The following is a 17,259-nucleotide window of genomic DNA, read 5'->3' as shown; positions in this document are numbered from 1 at the left end:
CATGTAAGGCTTCTAGAGAAAATATCCTATCATAAATGGAAGTATACAAAAATTATTACATGAAAGCAAATTGTATTGTATAAGTACTCTTGTTGAGATTCATGTTTAATGTATCTTGTTTTTATGCTTTTTCAAATAAATAAAACATTTTTTATCTAATTTAATCGTATGGTTCGCCTACAAAGTCCCATTATACCGGGGGGTATATAAGTTCCCTGACTTAAGGGTCTTATTTTTTGCATATTACCAAGCCACCTACCGAGATCTTTTAGCATTGTGCAATTCTAATAAAAAATACACCAATAACTTAACCAGCACAGAGAGGTCAGCATTTAAAGACTTAGAGCTTAACAACAGAATAGTAGTGAAACAAGAGGACGAGGGGGCGCCTTAGTGTCAGGGCTGGGCTCAGCCCTTCCTTCTCTGAGCTGGCCGCTCAGCTGTGGGCTAATTGCCAGCTCCTTTCTCTCTACAGTGATTCAGCTGTTGATTATCTGCTCGTCAGTCCTGGCTACTTAAAGCCGTCCAGATCACTTCATCTCTGCCTTTGCCTTTGGTCACATCTCAGAGACTTTCTCCTGCGTTCCTGTTGAAGACTTGCTCAGCTGACGTCCCTTCTGGCTCCTGATCCTGCTTGCTGTACTACTACGTTGATCTCTGGCTCTCTGACATTGGCATTGGCTGACTACCCGATCTGGTTACTGAACTCTGGCTATGTATTGACTACGCTTACTCTGTTTACCTTTTTATTATTATTAAACAAGTGTGATTAACGGTACTTCTATCTCAGTCTGATTTATGGTTTCTGACAGTAGGCGAAGGCCATAATTTCAGAAGATGCAGTCAATCCACTTGTTGGTAATATTTTTTCCAGATTGGATGACCAGGATCACCGCATGGAACAGTTTGCTTTGGCATTACAAATGCTCCTGAGTCGCACGGCTCACCTGGAATCTTCCACTGTGGCTTCTCCGCTACAACCTGTGTTGCAGGCCGTCCCTGCTGCTGCTCCAGTCTCTGTGCAGGCACCCGCCTGGAGTATTACCTCTATAAGAGGCATGTCTGGTTCTGCTCCGCTTCCCCAGTGATTTGGGGGCAATCCAGTTCAATGCAGAGGGTTTCTCAACCAGGTTGAGATATACTTTGAGATGCTGCCCCAGGCGTTTCCCACGGACAGAAGCAAAGTAGGTTTTGTGATATATTTGCTTTCTGAGAGAGCCTTGGCCTGGGCAAACCCTCTATGGGAGACGCAAACACCCGTAGTCCTGAGTTACCCAGAATTTGTGGCTGCCTTCAAAAGGGTATTTGACTCATGTCCATCAGAGTACTAGAACTGGTGCCGATTACGCTATTGAATTCCGTACTCTGGCAGCAGAAGTTGCTTGGAACAATGAGGCCCTACTGGCTGCCTTCTCTCATAGTCTTTTGGATGACATCAAGGATGAGATAGCAGCCCGAGATATACCCACTGAGCTGGAGAGGTTGATCACATTTGCCATCCTCATTGACTCCAGACTCAGAGAAAGACTCTCTTTTAAGGAGCGCTGGCGCAAGCCTCCTGTACATTTGTCTCCGAGCTTTGTAGTCCCACCCTTGCCTCCTGGTACCGAGTTGGTCTGTGAAGATGAACCCATGCACTTGGGCTTCACGCGTCTCTCTGCGGATGAGAGAGCCCTTAGGAGGAGGGAGAGATTGTGCCTTTATTGTGGCCAGGCTGGTCACTTTTTGAAGTCTTGTCCTACCCGTCCAGGGAACGCCCGAACCTTGAGGTCCTGTCACAGACAGACCTCATGAAACCATCAGGGACACTGTATACGATTCTAAACATAGTGATACGATAAGGCCATCTCATGACTCCATACCAGTACAGCTTACATATAGAATAAATATCACAGAATACATGGAGAAATACACTTTGTTCGCCAGAAACTAGCACTGACAGGAGTGCAGTTAGGATGCCACTCATCACTACTCATTTTGAGCCCAGGAAAGGGGGCACCCCACCATGTTTACCTTTTTATTATTATTAAACAAGTGTGATTAACTGTACTTCTGTCTCAGTCTGATTCATGGTTTCGGACAGTTATCCAAAACATGGTTGATTATCTGAATGAGGCCCACCGACTATTGTACGATGTTAATACATACAAAATCATTGAAAATTATCCCTTACCTACTTATCAGTCCTTACTAAGATCTTTGTTGGAAGAGGCATTTGTAGATGGGGTGCTAGACAAGAAAGAAAAATTATTTCTATTACCACCAGTGTGTAGCACCGCATCATTCTACCCTCTGCCAAAGATCCATATATCAGCTGATAATCCCTTGGGGAGACCCATTGTGGCTAGCACTGACAGCTTTACATCGGGTCTTGATGGCTAAGTGGACTTTTTCTTACAACCCATTGTCACACAAATACCCTCTTTTATCAAGGACTCTGGCCATGTCATTGACATTTTGAAACACTATAGATGGGAGGATGACTACAAGTGGGCTCCTTTGGATGTATGCTCCTTGTAAACCTCCATCCCAAATGAGTTCAGTTAGCAGTATAGTCAGTGTTTATCTGGCGCTCCAAATAGAGTAATCCTTAGGGGTATAGTGTGTGGCTGTAATAGATGGATGGTGATGTATCCATAGGTTGGGTGGTTGGAAAAGAAAGGGGTATTAAGGGTTAAAAAGTAAGGCAGCCACCCTTCAGAGTGTCTCCAGAACTCTGCAAGACTGTTTTTTCCTGTAAGGAAAAAACATGGAGGGTGAGGCGCATGGAGTGTAGTATTAAAATGATGACTTTAATAGATTAAGATTAAAAACACTTACAAGATGATAGAAGATGCATGCTCGTCAAAGTAAAGTGCAGTCCTGGAATTCCAAATGGCTCTGCGGGTCCCACCGCTGTTCCGGATAGCTGGAAAGGATTAGGCATCTGGCTGGAATGGATCACAGTGTTTCTCTAGGAGCAAGGAACCAGGAAGCTCCACACTGACCAGCATTGACTGTGGAACATGAAGTGATGTCACCGGCATCTGATTGGACCAAGGCAGGGCTGGAATCTTGTCAATCAGGGTTGCAGTGGTGAAGGCTACGCACTCGGAGCTGACTGCTCCTTCTATTGGTCTATACTACGCTCAGGTTGGCGCCTCCCCCTCCCTGTTTTTTCCTTCCATCCGCATGAGATTGGCCTCACAGCTCTCCAGCACTTTTTATTTACAGATAACATGAACCACAGACAAGCTCAGTTCTTAATAGATACCACCAAGTATTGCTTGGAACACAACTATTGTGTTCCAATACAAGTTCTATCTTCATATCAATGGTACTGCAATGGGAGCTAGTTTTGCTCCCTCTTACGCAAAAGTTACAATGGGTTTTTGGGAAGAACACTATATCTGGAGTCACAACCCCATATGCTAGGTGCATTGTATTTTTTGGTCGCTACATTGACGACATTCTCCTCATATGGAGTGGTAGCCAAGAAGATTTTGCAGCCTTTGTTAGACGCTGTAACTGCAATGACCTAGGTGTAAAATGTACACATGTGCTTGACCCCTTATCTTTGGTCTTTTTAGATCTACAATTGTTTAATGAAGGAGGAGTAATTAAAACTAAAAATTACTGTAAACCCACTAGCAGAAACTCCTATCTTCATTTTTCTAGCTGCCACCACCCTGAGTGGAAAAATAACGTTTCCCCGGGGCAGTTCCAAAGGCTGTGCAGGAACTGTTCTAGGAGAGAGGATTATGTCCATCAGAGTGCAAAACTGACCAGTAAATTCAAACAAAAAGGATAGCCTGAGACATTAAGGAAGCTTTTGATAAGTTTTTGGAAGCCCCTTCTCTGGTACAAAAAGACAAACATTGTTAGCAATAACGTCAGATTCATAACATGGAAAAAATGGGAAGGTCGGCAAAGTGCTCACTTAGATATAATGCCACTTCGAAAAATTTGAATAAAAGAATGGGTACCCCTAAGTGGACTTTAAAGGCATTGATATATATACACAACAAAATAGATTAGGAGATATACAAAAGATGTTGCAAAAATATATTTATTATACAAAACACATCATTAAAAACGTGGTCACTGGAGACCAAATGGTGGATAGGAATGTATACAAATCTGTAAAGGAAACACCAAGGTAGCAGCGCACGATAAAATGTGGTCCTTCAGCCGACGCGTTTCAATTATATTCTTTCCTCAGGGGTGTTCATCAAGAACTCACAACTGTGCATCTATAGTATTGTTTGAAAGCATACAATATGAGTACATGAAATACATATGAATCCATAAACGTATTAAATTTATATACAATGGATGCACTTACATGTGCTGAAAAAGGTGTCACAGATGAAACATTCCAAAATAAAAACAAAAGGAAGGATTATGCTTTTATAAAACGATCCTGATCGCCCCACCGTGGTAACTACCTCTAGATGGAACCTATGTGGGGAAGTCAAAGATGTCGCGCCTCTCCTCCCCCAACAGAGAAAACCACCCAGGACCAGGCAGACAGGAGCACTGAGGCCAGCAAATAGAGGATCAGCCTAAATATGGAAAGGATAACAATGGATAATATCTATGTAATATTGCTTATATATGTCCTACTATTGGGATATACAGAGATCTATACAAAAATATATGCCATGAAAGTTTGTACCTAATTGAAATATTAGGCCAGAATGGGAACTTTAGCAATCGCAAAAGCCATATGGATGACCAATATCTATATAATAAATACAAATTAATTGAAGTCAGCTCAGCTTTGATAAATCAATTGGTCAAAGTATATAGAGTACTAAGGGGATACATCAGCATGGCACAACGAATAGAAGTTATAGAGATGAGTAATTTACCTTCAAGGGAAAGATAGAGGCACACATCGTCCTGCCATCCAGCTACAATGGAGCGGATGCCATACTGGGACTGCTGTGAGCTTATAAGTATTTACTAATTGCTAAATCACCTCTCCTGTCCGCCGCACTGCCCAGGAGGCCTTTAGGAAGGCAGACCCATAAGTCAACACAGCTGACACTGGTCAAATCACCTTTTGGATGCCCTCAGCACCGGCCTTGATAATGCCCAAGTCAGCCTGTCGAGGTTTGGACATTGTCATAGACATTTTTATGACTTCTCTGAGATATGCCTCAAGTGGTTTGTAGCAATCACCCCCAAGCGCTAGAATAAGAGGAGTCTTTTGTTGTTTGTTCTTTTGCACAACACCACCCCCGTGTTTTGGTTCCCCTCTAGCTGCAGAGGGCTAACATTCATTACACAGACTGCCATACGTTGGTTCTCCATACAGCGCCTGAACTTTTTAGGAGCACACCTTGCACCGCATAGTTGAAGGTAAATCTCAAGGGAATTGAACAAAAATTGTATAACGTATATCCAGCTTAATGAGGGAAAAAGGTTCTGCAAGATACATTGCTCATCCACAATCTGTCTCAGTGCTTCGGCCTACAGGTTTCTGGAAATTTTGAAGCTATGGGAAAATTTTTTTTTTTTTTATTTTCCCAGAAAACTGAATTTGAAATTGAAATTTTTAGGAAAAAAAAAAATTAGTGTGGAGCAGTTTTACAAATTGAAAGTAACTTGTTATGCTGGGAAGGTGAAAGGCAGTGTATATAAAAAAGTATTACAGTGGGGAAAATTATTATTTGATCCCCTGCAGAATTTGTAAGTTTGACCACTTACAAAGAAATAAAGGGTCTATAGTTTTTATCATAAGTGTATTTTAAATGATAGAGACAGAATATCAACCAACAATCCAGAAAAAAAATAAAAACACAACACATGATACAAATGTTATAAATTGAGTTGCAGTTCAGTGAGTAAAATACGTATTTGATCCCCTACCAACCAACAAGAATTCTGGCTCCCACAGACTGGCTACAGTATGTGCTCATGTGGTACACAGATTAGTTCTGGTCAATTTAAGAAGGTGCTCCTAACTCATGTGTATAAAAGACACCTGTCCACAGAATCTTTCTTCCATTCAAACCTCACGATCACAGGCAAGACCAAAGCTGTCAAAGGACATCAGGGACAAGATTGTAGACCCACATAAGTCTGAAGTTCCATGCAAGATTTTGCCTCATGGGGTAAGGATGATCATGAGAAAAGTGAGGGATCAGCCCAGAACTACACAGGAGGAGTTTGTGAATGATCTCAAGGCAGTTGGGATCACAGCCACCAAACCATTGGTAACCCAATATGTCGCCATGAATTGAAATCCTGCAGCACCCACAAGGTCCCCCCTCCTCAAAAAGGCACATCTACAGGCCGATCTTAAGTTTGCCAATGAACATCTAAATGATTCAGAGAAGGATTAAGAGAAAGTACTGTGGTCAGATGGAGACCAAAATTGAGCTCTTTGGCTTTAACCTGACTCACTGTGTTTGGAGGAGGATAAATACGGTCTATGAACCTAAGAACACCATCCCTACAGTCAAACACGGAGGTGGAAACATTATGCTTTGGGGCAGTTTCTTTGCTAAAGGTACAGGCCCTGACTTTGCCGCATGACAGGGCCATGTATTGTAAAATCTTGATGAGAACCTTCTGCCCTCAGCCAGAACACTGAAGATGGGTCATAAATAGGTCTTCCAGCATGACAATGACCCAAAACATACTGCCAAGGCAACCAGGAGGCAGCCAGGAGTGGCTTAAGAAGAGGCATATTAAGGTCATAGAGTGGCCTAGCCAGTCTCCAGACCTTAATCATATAGAAAATTTATGGAGAGAGCTAAAACTTCAAGTTGCCAAGTGACAGCCAAGAAACCTTAAGGATTTAGAGAAGATCTGTAAAGAGTGGACCAAACTCCCTCTGGAGATGTGTGCAAACCTGGTAACCAACTACAAGAAAGGTCTTACCTCTGTGCTTGCCAACAAGGGTTTTTCCACCAAGTACTAAGTCATGTTTTGCTTGGGGATCAAATATCTATTTTACTCACTGAACTGCAACTCAATTTATAACATTTATATCATGTGTTTTTTCTGGATTTTCGGTTGAATTTCTGTCTCTATCGTTTAAAATACATCTATGATAAAAATGATAGACCTTTCATTTCTTTGTAAGTTGGCAAACTTACATAATCTGCAGGGGATCAAATAATTATTTTCCCCACTATAAAAGGTAATAGTCCAGCACCAAGAAGTACTGTCAGCTAAATTTCAATGAATAAAAAAAAAAAAAAAATCCAGAAAAAAAAAAATCGTTTAATTTAAGTTCAGGATCCTTGTACTCCCACTTCCAGCCTGGTTATTGTCTTATGAATCATTACCACACTAGTGTTTGCTGTGCTCATCCCTCTTTAGGTGCTTAACACACCTCCAGGTCCACTACTGAAAACACCTTAGCATGCTAGAATTATGCAGTGAAGTAAAGCCTAATTGACAAAAAACACGTAATTATTTTTTTATATGCATAACTGAAGTATTTTTTTTCATATCTGCCTGAAGTTATGATTTAAGTATTGGACCCCTTTCACGCGATCGGCCCACAAAGATCTGCCTGTCCATTTTTCAGGCGGATCTGTGCAGGCCACCCATTGACTTGTATGGGCAGGCGGATGTCAGCGGAGATGTGTCCACTGACACTCGCCTGCCATCCGATCCATCAAGATCTGCTGAAAACAGACAGATCGCAATATGTTCGCCATCCGTCCAGCAGATCAGATGAAAACGGACATGCTTTCCGTTTTTATCCAATCTTCCCATAGAGAACAGTGGGGCTCTGGCAGGTCCGTTCCTGCTCAGTGGAGCAGAGACGGACCTGTCATCCGCCTGCTCAGCGGGGGATGCTGAGCTAGTGGAGTCTGCCGAGCGCATCCGCCCCCCGTGTGAAAGGGGCCTCATAGTTCTTTACACAGACTCCTACCTTTGGCAGTACAGAGGCTGTGATCAGTCCGCCTGTCTTTTCGCAGATCCCTGCCCTCCCGACACTGTCATTCTATAAGCAGGGCAGGGGGGAGCTCTCTATTTGGCTCTGCAGCTCCTCCCTAGTTGGGAGGGCAGAAGTGCAGGGAGAGGACACAGGCATGGCCACACAGCTGTAGGTGAGCAGCGACTGCGGTCTGTGATGGCCCTGTGCGGATCATGGTCTGTGCTCACCTGTAGGAGGTACAAGATGGAGCCCACAAGTGATTTCAACTGGAGCCTTTCCGCTGAAGTGCCCCCTAGTGGGAGAAATGCATAGTTTTCATTTGAGAGCTGCATTGAGAAGTACAGTGTTATGATTTGCTTGTCTTAAAGAGGCTCCACCTTAAACAAAAAATATTAAAAGCCAGCAGCTACAAATACTGCAGCTGCTGACTTTTAATAAATGGACACTTACCTTTGCCAGGGTCCAGCGATGTCGGCAGCCAAAGCCGATCGATCGCTTGTCTCTCGGCTGCCCCCACCGCCATCCTCGGTCAGGAAATCAGGAAGTGAAGCGTTGCGGCTTCACTGCCCAGTTCCCTACTGCGCATGCGCGAGTCGCGCTGCACGTCTACACTGGTCCCCATTGTGTTGTGGGAACTGTGTGTTTCCCACAACACAACTGGGGGGGGGGGGGGGGGGGGAGATTTGCGGCTAGCTATTCCCGGAAGTAGGTGCAGATACTTGTATTATACAGGTATCTGCACCCCCCTCTCCCCTGAAAGGTGCCAACTGAGGCACCCGAGGGGGGGAGGAATCCGATGAGCGGAAGTTCCACTTTAGGGTGGAACTCCACTTTAAGCTGAGAGAACTTGCAATAATTTAAAGACTTTACATAACATCTCAAATCTTTCATTAAGGTCTTCATGTTGTATAGTTTGAATGCCAGGTCATAGTTATATTTACAGTGGATATAGAAAATAATCACTCCTCTCAAATTATCACATTTTGTTGCTTTGCAGCCTGAAATGAAGACACAATTTGTTTTATCCAGCTGTATTTGCTCAGTGCAACTTATAACATCCAAGTGAAAGATAACAGGTCAAAAAAACAAAACAAAAAACAAAACTAAAAACAAAAAAAGCAAAAAACAACAAAAAAAAAAACAGAACCACTTAGCTGGAAAGGGATCACCCCCGCCTACAAATAACTTGTAAATTCAATCAGGTGTTGCTAATCACCTTCACAATGGCACACAAAGCCATTCGATTTTCACCTGCGATCAACTTTGTTCATTTTGATTAGCTCAGCATGAAAAGTGCTTTCCTAGAGCATTTCAGTCCCTGATAGTGCAATCGAAGCAAACAATCAACTATGGGTGGCAAGGCACTGTCAAAAGTTCTCTGAGATAATGTTGTGAACAGGCACAAGTCAGGAGATAGATACAAAAATAAAATCTCAAAGGCTTTATCAATGCCTAGAAGCACAGTGAAATCTTATACTATTATTAGGAAGTGGAAGGTATTTGGTACAACACAGATCCCCCTTGGATCAGGACAATGCTCCAAACTGGATAAAAGAGATAGGAGAAAACTAGTCAGAGAGGCTACCAAGAGGCCTACAGCAACTCTGGAGCAGTTGCAGGAATTTATGACAGAGTGGTCATTGTGTGCATGTGACAATAATATCACAAACTCTCTACAAATGCGGCTTGTATGGGAGGGTTGCAAGACAAAAAGCCACTCCTCAAGAAAGGCCACATGCAGCCACAACTGAGCTTTACCAAAAACGCACCTTGAAGATTCTGAGGCCACATGGAATAAGGATGGTCAGATGAGACTAGTATTGAATTATTTGGCCTCAACACCAAACAATATGTCTAGCAGAAATCCAGTATAGCTCACCATCCAAATAAAACCATTCCTACAGTAAAACATAGTGGTGGTAATATCCTGTTATGGGGGTGTTTCTCTGCAGCAGGGACTAGAGAACTTGTCAGGCTAGAAGAAAAAATGGATGAGAGACATATCCCAACAGATGGTATACACCTACAGATCCTAAAAGAATTGAGCTCTGTCATTTCAAAGTCATTGTTTCTAATTTTAATGGACTCTTTAATGACTGGAATAGCATCACAGAATTGGAGTAAGGCCAATGTGGTGCCTATATTTAAAAAAAAAGGGATCAAAGTCTTTACCAAGTAACTGTAGACCTGCTATATTTGGGAAGATACTGGAGAGTTTAAGAAAAGATCTCAGATGAGTTCTTGCTGGATTGAGTAAATACAGCTGGATAAAACAAAAAACTGTCTTAATTTCAGGCTCGCAAAGCAACAAAATGTGATTTTAAGGGGGTGGGGGGGACTGGCGGTCACATAATCAGAAGCCGGTCCTGCTTGCTACTGATCGTTAGTGGGGTCCGAGAGCAGTCTTTTACAGCTTGGTCCCTGTGCTAAAAATGTCTTCTCAGCACAGAAACTTTGGCTGCCCAGTGATACACATGCATCTTGTGGGCATTGGAGCCCACCTTTATATCGCCATGTTATGCGGATGGCACCAGTTAAAAAAAAAATTATATATATTTTTGCTTCTCAGACAAAGGCACCACTGTCACATCTAGAAATGTCTTCTCATCCACCTTTGATTGTTTAATCCCATCATAGATCATGTCAAGAAAATTATATTGTTTGTTTTTTTTTTTTTTTATTTCTTTAACCACCCCACGTACATTTACTGCGGCAGGGCGGCCCAGCTGCGCAAAATCACGTACCTGTACACGTACCTGTACACGTACCCGATTGGACACAGAGGGAGTCAATCAGCGGGTCCGGCAGCCGCCGCGACCCACCGATTGTTCAGAAGAGAACCGGAGCAGCGGTGTGTCAATATAAAAGCACACCACTGCTCTGTCAGGGAGGAAGAGAGAGATTGTGTTTCAGCTAAGCTGAATCACGAATTAACTCTTAGATCACACCTTTCCCTGCCAGTGTCATTTATACATTGATCAGTGCATTTTTTTTTTTTTTAGCACTGATCACTGTATTTGTGTCACTGGTCCCCAAAAAGTGTCACTTGTTGCAGGTTTGTCCACTGCAATGTCAGTCACGCTAAAAAGTCCATAAATCTATCTCGTAGTTTGTAGGTGCTATAACTTTTGCGCAAACCAAATTCATATACGCCTATTGGTATTTTTTAATTTTACCAAAATTGGCCTAAACTGAAGAATTTTTTTTTTGCTTTTTTTTTGGATATGTTTTATAGTAAAAAGTAAAAAATCATTTTCAAAATTGGTTGGTCTTTTGTTTATAGTGCAAAAAATAAAAACCACAGAGGTGATCAAATACCACAAAAAGAAAGCTCTATTTGTGGGAAAAAAAAGGACATCAATTTTATTTGGGTACAGCGTCCCATGACCACACAAATTGTCAGTTAAAGCGATGCAGTGCCGTATCCCAAAAATGGCCTGGGCAGGAAGTGGGTAAAACCTTCCGGGGCGGAAGTGGTTAAAATACTAGCTTAGAGGGGGGAGTGACCGGATGTAAAGGAGAGAGGTCGCTTTGGAGAGAGCTCCAGCTCCCATGTTGCAAAATCCTATCTATTCCTCCTGAGCCAAGTGCCATCCTGCAAGTTACTGCCACAGGGTCAGGACTGTCCCCCCCCAATCCATTGATGCCAACCAAAAGGACGATCAGGCAAAAAACAACCGCCTCCTAAGCCTTGGAGCTCCCCTGGCAGTCACTCGTGCAGCAGCCATCTTGCCTTCAGGAGTCGAAAGGGCTGCACCAGTACAGACAGACCTGCGGCTGCTGGATATGGAGGACGGCAGGGATCCCTTGCAACCTACATGTATGGATCAGCCTGCAGCTGAAGCTTCCACTTCCACCTTGGCCATCCTGGCGGCCATAGAGGCTAGTAAGACAACCCTCATGGGCAGGATCGATACACTGGCTATAGAGTGTGGCCTTATCAGATAGGACTTCGATAAGTTCAGGGGCTGGTTGACTACAGCAGAATCTCACATTTCTGATATGGAAGACACTACGGTCACCACCAATCATAATGTGGCAGACCTGCAACGCACGGTCAAATTGTTGATGGCACGTTCCAACGCAGAAAACAGGCTGCACCGAAATAACGTGAGTGGTGGGTCTCTCGGAGGGCACAAACCCCACCAACTTTGCAGAATCATTCTTTAAAAGATATCCTCAAACTGACGCAGGTCTCTTCTGCATACATAGTGAAGTGCGCCCATAGGGTCCCAACAGGTCCTCGTCCGCAAAGTTCACCATTCCTAGTCCGCTTCCTCAACTATTGGGACTGTGACCTCATCCTCGCTGAAGCCAGGAAACAACCCCAGATCTGATTTGAAAACACCACCCTTCATATTTTCCCAGATTTCTCCCTGGAGCTGCAGAAGTGTCGGCGCTCCTTCGTGGAGGTGAGAAAGCAGCTACGTGAATAGGTGCTCACTTAAGGCATGTTGTACCCCAGCAAGCTGCGTGTGTAATATCGGGGTTCGGTGAAGTTCTTTGGAGGCTCAGTCAGGTGTTTCAGAAGGGCTGGATACCCTGGCCTTATTTTCTTTTGGTAAAAACATTTTTTGTTCCCCATGTGAAATGGCTTTACACACCATTACCTACATGTTTGAGGTGCGAGTTTCTCGATGTGCTCCTACCAAGCTAATCAGGCTTTATGTTCTGTTAATGGAGTCCTCCAGCTTGGTTTCTGTTTTTTGACGTTCTCTATGCTAGCAAGACAGGGACAGACAGACTTTTTGTTGTAATTTTTTTGAGTTAATGTATTTTTTTTTTGCTTTTTCTTGGCCTTTTTTTCACACTACCATGACTCCCTTTCGGTTTCTGGAAATGGTTTCAAAAACCAGTTATTTCTAGGTTATTGGTAGATAGATATATCTATCTAGCTATCTATCTGCACATTCACTGGCTCTGTATGACGCTAGCCTTCAGTTCTGATAATAGGTCCTCCATCTTGTGGTCATTTTAGGAATTACAGTCATGTCAAATATTAAATGTCATCTCCTGGAACGTCAGGGGACTAAATTCTAAATTTAAGGAGGGCCCTAGTGTTAAAATATCTACAGGATGGAGGAGGAGTGTCAATACTGCTGCATAAATCCTTGCCATGTTCAAAAGAGGTGGTAATTACTGAGCCTGGAGGAGGTTATGTAGTGGTGTTGATTGATATCCACTCACATCGCCTAGCTCTGGTAAATGTATATTCCTCCTCCATTCCCTATGAGGTGTTGGAGAAACTGGCACCTCACTCCCAGTTTAAGTTGCTAGTGGCAGGGAACTTCAACAATATTTTAGACTATTCATTGGATACGTCGAATTCACATAGGGCCCCTAACTGATTTATTACACTGGGCAGAAGCGTTACAGATTTTCTTACAGCTTGGGTCCCCTGGGGCTAGGCGCTTGGCCCCAAAGTTGGGTGGAAGAGCCCTCTGTGGGAGGTGTTAAAGCCCCATATGGACTCCTACTGGCTGACTAATGAAGGATCGGCCACAACGCAAATAGAATGGGATGCCTTTAAGGCTACTACCAGGGAGATGTACATAATCGGCCATTAAAAGCGATTAGAACAGAGCGTAAAAGTGTGGAAAAATTTTATAGGATAGAGAACAGGAGTATGCGCAGGCTCATGCCGATACACCCTCCCCAGATACTTTGGCCAAGTTACAATTTGCTAGGAGGGACATATATCTACACTATCAAGCCATGACTTCTAGTTCTTTACAACAGAGTGTGGCACACATTTTTGAGAAAGGGGACAAAAATGGTAAACTACTAGTTCTGCTGACAGCAGTGGATAAACCCATGACAGTTGCCCCATGCATCTCTTCTCGGTCTGGAACATTGACGGACAGGGATTCTATTTTGTAGGCTTTTGTATCCTTTTAATAAAATACTGTATTCACCTATAATGCCTTATAAATGTTAAAGGAACTTTTGGCTAATCTACTGTAAGTCCTTGCATTTGCCTACTTTACCAGAAGAATCTAAAGAGTTTTTGGATGCCCCCTTTGAGGAGGAAAAGGTGGTCTCAGCAATTGGGTCCTTTCCTACTGGGTCCAGATGGCAGACCAATAGAGTGGTATCACCACTATCAGATGCTCTTGCTCCCATATTGTTACAACTTATACTCAGATTGTTTTCAGAAAGGGTTCCTTCCCTCATTTTTTTTATGAGGCATTGGGGCTTATTTACGAAAGGCAAATCCACTTTGCACAAGTGCAAAGTGCACTTGAAATTGCACTGAAAGTGCAGTCGCTGTAAATCTGAGGGGTAGATCTGAAATTAGGGGAAGCTCTGCTGATTTTATTATCCAATCATGTGCAAGCTAAAACCCTTTATTTTCCTTGCATGTCCCCCTCAGATCTACAGCGACTGCACTTTCAGTGCAATTTCAAGTGCACTTTGCACTTGTAGTGCAAAGTGGATTTGCCTTTAGTAAATCACCCCCATTGTGTTATTGGCCAAACCAGATAAGGATCCACTTCAGTGCTCTTCATATAGACCAATCTCATTCTTAACATGGACTTCAAAATACTTGCTAATTTGTTAGCGATCAGACTTATGTCTGTCTTACAACATGTTATATTCCCTGATCAGACAGGTTTTATGCCTAAAAAAGCCACAGATATTAACTTACATAGGGTTTTTACACACACTCAGTTAGGCCTGGATATTTCCAGTGGAGGGATATTAGGTCTTTCTGGATTTGGAGAAGGCTTTTGACTCCGTTGACTGGAAATATATGACAAGTGTTGGAGGTGTATGGTTTTGGGCCTCAATTTAGAAGGTGGATTAACGTTCTTTACCAGATCTTTACTGCGGCCATTAACCTCTTCAGATCCGCACTATTGCCAAATGACGGCAACAGCACGGATCTACATTGCCGGGACGACGTCTATTGACGTCGTCCAGTGCACAAGCGGCCTGCGCGCCCCCTGCTGGCGCACTCGGTGATCAGCGAGTCTATGAGACTCGCCTGACCACAGATCAGAGTAAGGGGTCGGTCCCGACCCCTTACCACATGATCAGCTGTCAGCCAATGACAGCTGATCATGTGATGTAAACAGAGCCGGTAATCGGCTATTTTTCCTCCTCGCACTGACAGCGTGAGGAGGAAAAAAAACCCCGATCACCAGTGGCCGCGAGAGAGACATCAGTCCCGATCATGGCGATCATCTACCCCCTGCCAGTGACACAGCAATAGCACTGCCTACCAGTGCCCACCAGCATCACCCATCAGTGCCACCTATCAGTGCCACCTATCAGTGCCACCTATCAGTGCCACCTATCAGTGTCACCTATCAGTGTCACCTACCAGTGCCCCATCAGTGCCACCCATCAGTGCCACCCATCAGTGCCCCCCATCAGTGCCCCCCATCAGTGGTACTTATCTGTGCCCATCAGTGCCGCCTCATCAGCACATATCAATGAAGGAGAAAAATTACCTGTTAGCAAAATTTTATAACAAACAATGAAACGTGATTTTTTTTCAAAATTTTCCATCTTTTTTTGTTTGTTTAGCAAAAAATAAAAATCCCAGCTGTGATTGAATACCACCAAAAGAAAGCTCTATTTGTAGGAAAAAAATGATACAAATTTCATTTGGGTACAGTGTTGTATGACCGCACATTTGTAATTCAAAGTGCGACAGAGCTGAAAGCTGAAAATTGGTCTGGGCAGGAGGGGGTTTAAGTGCCCAGTAAGCAAGTGGGTAAATTAAATGGACTTCTATCGGAATCCTTTCCTGTGGATAGGGGCACGCGCAAGGGTTGCCTTATGTCTCCTGGTCTCTTTGCATTACTGAATGAACCCTTAGCAGCAGCTTTGAGGGCTTTCGCAGAAGTTCAGGGGATACAAGTGGGTAGTTTGACAGAAAAAAAAAAAACAGCACTATATGCGGAAGATATGGTCCTTTTCTTACGCGACTCAGATTCATCTGTCGGCAGGCATTAGACATTTTGAATTTGTTTTCCCTTTTTTCGGGACTGAGAGTTAACTGGGGCAAATCACAAATTCTCCCGATCAGGACGCCATCTCCAAATTGTAGGGTTCCTGCTCCTTGCCCCTTAAAACAGGTGGACAGGATTAAATATTTGGGTCTGCATATCTGTGTCCAATTTTATTGCACTGAATGTCACTCCACTTTTGTCACAGCTACGCATTAGGTTACAGGCCTGGCAGAATTTACCTTTAACGCTCATGGGTAGAATAAATTTACTGAAAATTAAATTTTTACCTCTCTCTATATATTTCGAAATTCGCCTGTTTGGATACCGAGATATTTAAGAGTATAGACCAGGCATATGCAATTAGCAGACCTCCAGCTGTTGCAAAACTAGTCCCATCATGCCTCTGCGTGTTATGCTTGTGGCTATCGAAGTCTTGCTATGCCTCATGTAGTAGTTCTGCAACAGCTGGAAGTCTGCTAATTGCATATCCCTGGTATAGACCAACTGGTTACAATTTTCCTGTGGCAGGGGCAAAACCTCAGGATCAAAACTTCAGGTATTGCAACTGCCATGGAAACAAAGGGGGGGCTAGCAGTTCCAGATTTTTATCGTCATTTCCTGGCAGGCCAGTTTGTTTTCGCTCACAGGTGGCTTACTGTCTCAGACGATGATGCGGCCATTGCTCCGGAGGCAGCCATAGTTGTCTCCTATGAAGCATTGGCACATTTATTGTTATGAGGAAGCAGGGCTCCGTACAATGTCACCATCTCCATGTGTGCAACTGGTAGAGCGTGGGCAGTGACTAATAAAATTAGTGATGATGCAGGATTTCCCCTCATACACTGTTATGGAACAATCCTAACCTGGCGCATTTTTCTGATTACCCAGACCCAGTCATTTAGACTAAATGCGGTACTAAGAGACTTGGAGATATTGTGAGTTATGGAAAGGTCCTTCAGTTTGATACTCTGAAAGCCAAATTCCACCTTCCCAATACCCACCTGTTCCACTATTTACAACTTAGACATGCGTATAATGCCCAGTTTGGAAATACCATTCTTAAGATTCAAATGAGTGACCTGGAGTCTCTACTTAGGGATGACTCTAGTTAAGGCCCTGTCTACCATCTATGAACAATTGTTTTACAGAGATTGGTGAGCTTCTTGAACGCTGTCGAGCGGCCTGGGAGGCAGTGTTCCCACAGTTAAGACGGGGTGACTGGGATGATATTTGGGATATTCATTTTTCAAGACCGGTATCGACCAGGGACCACCTTTTTCAATACAAATTTTTACAAATCGGATTTATCTCACTCCAGCCAGCAAGGCTAAAATATTCCCTACCCGGTTGCTGGTGCATTTCATCTGATGCTGATTTTTTTACACATATTTTGGAACTGTGCGGCCATCAAAA

The sequence above is a fragment of the Aquarana catesbeiana genome, linkage group LG07 (assembly GCF_042186555.1).
Source record: "Aquarana catesbeiana isolate 2022-GZ linkage group LG07, ASM4218655v1, whole genome shotgun sequence".
Classification (NCBI taxonomy): domain Eukaryota; kingdom Metazoa; phylum Chordata; class Amphibia; order Anura; family Ranidae; genus Aquarana; species Aquarana catesbeiana.
The sequence above is the reverse complement of the archived record's forward strand: the minus strand, read 5'-3'. Positions refer to the sequence as shown.